General features: G+C 40.6%; 1 pseudogene; it reads left to right on the top strand.

Moving 5' to 3' along the window:
* Positions 1-807: 807 nt before the first annotated feature.
* Positions 808-1,934, top strand: LOC141998618 (olfactory receptor 5V1-like; annotated as a pseudogene).
* Positions 1,935-2,549: the final 615 nt, after the last annotated feature.

The raw sequence follows: 2,549 nt of genomic DNA, 5'->3' as shown, positions 1-2,549 counted from the left end.
GTGTGTGGATACTAAATTCTGTTCTCAACTGTACTAGAGTATCTTGATAATTTGATTCAGCATAAATTACAATTTCTATGCATTTTAAATAGAATTTTGTGGAGAGAACAGTTGCACAACAAACAAAAGCCACCATCCAGCAGCACAGTTGTAAACAGACACATGCCAAAGTACACTCATCCTCAAATCAAACACAATCTTCTGTACACCCTACACAACAGACACTGCACCAACATTGATAATACTGACAATCACACAAAAACTTACAAACGAACAAACCCTACTCAAGCACATGTGGTATACTGCACTTTCTATCTAGCTAGTATATTACTTTTTATTTCTTTCTGTCTCTACAAAGTTACCAGTGGCCTGATACAAAGCCCACTGTATCCTATGCAAGGATTTCCATTGAGTTGGATAAAGGCAGTGGAGAGCAGTGTGTCTTAGTGGAAGGGACCCTGGGCCCGCTGTGTGAACTTTGCTGTGTCAGGTCACCTCTTTGTGCCTTATTTTCTCCATTGGTAAAATGGGGATAATGTTTCCTACATCTTTTGTAATGTACTTTGTAAGATTGGATGAAAGGCACTGTATAAGTTCCAAGTATTAATATACAACTTTAATCACCATAGTATCTGAGTAGCTCATATTCTATAATGACTTTAAACCAAAAAATCATCTCTGAGGTACATTAGTGTTTTCAAGTTGAACATTCACATATCATATAACAAGATTACTCTCAAAATGTTATTAACACTTCTTTTAACGTTCTCCTCTTCCAGTGGCAGGAACACAATTGAAAGTTGAAACATGGAGAGCAGAAATCAAACTGCATTGAAGGAGTTCATCTTCCCGGGATTTTCCAGCCTCTTACTCTTCAGTGGGTTTTTGTTCACTTACCTCTTCACCCCAGGGCTGCCCCAGGCACCAGCATTCCAAGACGGTGCTTGGGGCGGCAGTTAGAAAGGGGTGGCAGTGTTTCAGCAGCGGCGGCAATTTGGCGGCAGCTTCTCTGTTCCACCGGCCACAGCGACAAATCAGCGGCCGCTTCTCCCTTTTGCCGTCTGTGGTGGCAGTCTTTTTCACTGCTTGGGGCGGCAAAAACTGTAGAGCCGGCCCTGCTTCACCCTACTTGGGAACATCTTTATTATTGTTGTTGCCTTGGTGGACCAGCAACTTCACACTCCCATGTATTTCTTCCTTGAGAACCTGTCTTTCTGGACATCTGTTATACCACCACCACCATCCCCCAGATGCTGGTTCATCTCCTTTCAGAGAGGAGCAATATCTGATACACAGGCTGTGTGCTGCAACTTTACTTCTTCTCCTTCGTGGGCACAGAGTGCCTCCTGCTGGCAGTGATGGCCTTTGACCACTATGTTGCCATTTGCAACCCACTGCGTTACACTCTGATCGTCAACAAAAGCATTTGCCTCCAGCTGTCAGCTGCCTCTTGGGTAAGTGGCTTCCTTAACTCTGCAAAACTCACAATCTTAGCCTTCCAATTACCCCTCTGTGGAGACAACCATATTGATTACTTCTACTGTGATATCCCCTCGCTGCTTGAGCTGTCATGTGAGGACACCTCCCTAAACAAACTCCTGCTGCTCTCCACTGGCCTGTTCATAGCCTGGATGCCCTTTGCCTGCATCCTTTTATCATACACTTACATCATCTCGAACATATTGAAGATGCCTTCTTCCAAGGGGAAGGGAAAGGCATACTCCACTTGTTTGTCCCATCTGACTGTGGTCCTTCTGTACTATGGCAGCTCTATCTTCTCCTACCTGAGACCCAGTTCAAGTTACTCACCGGATAGCACCAGCCTGATCTCAGTATTATATAGTGTCTTAACACCAATGTTAAACCCCATCATTTATACCTTGCAGAACAAGGATGTGAAAAAAGCTTTAAAAAATGTGATACATAGGATGTGAAAGAATATTCTTGTTCTCTTCCTTGGCCTTTTCTTCTTCTTCTTCTTCATAATCTTTGTCATCATCATCTTGTCTTCTTTCTTGGCTTTTCTTTTACTGAGGCTGTTGTTTCTTTTCATTATCATTATAATTTTCTTAACCATTTTAATTGTCTTCTTCTTCTCATCATTATTTTCTTCTTCTATTTCTACTGCTTTCCCTCTTCTTCTTCTTCAGCGTCATCATCATCCAAATATTTGTAAATTACATACCAGGAATCCTCAAACAGTAGTGATTCAATTCTTATCCATTTGGGAATATGATAATATATCTGGGTTTTTTTCATTATTTACTTTTTCTTTTCTGTACACAGGCATGGCAAGTTCTAAAGAATGTAGAATGCATTGCACAGAAGACACAAAGACATTATTGCTAAGTTTGGGAGGATTAGGTTTTTATTGGTAAATGGTGGTAAACATGGATTTCACAGTACACACAAACTGACCAAAATATTGTCATCGATAATAATTGAAATTTACAGGCAAAGTAAGAAAAATGCTGGTTGAAAACTTATTTGAGTTTGATTTAAGGATATTTACTTTGTATGTTTTGACAAGTGATGTTGACAATTTGTGT

Source organism: Natator depressus, chromosome 14, assembly GCF_965152275.1.
Source record: "Natator depressus isolate rNatDep1 chromosome 14, rNatDep2.hap1, whole genome shotgun sequence".
Classification (NCBI taxonomy): domain Eukaryota; kingdom Metazoa; phylum Chordata; order Testudines; family Cheloniidae; genus Natator; species Natator depressus.
This window is presented reverse-complemented; position numbering and strand designations above follow the sequence as displayed.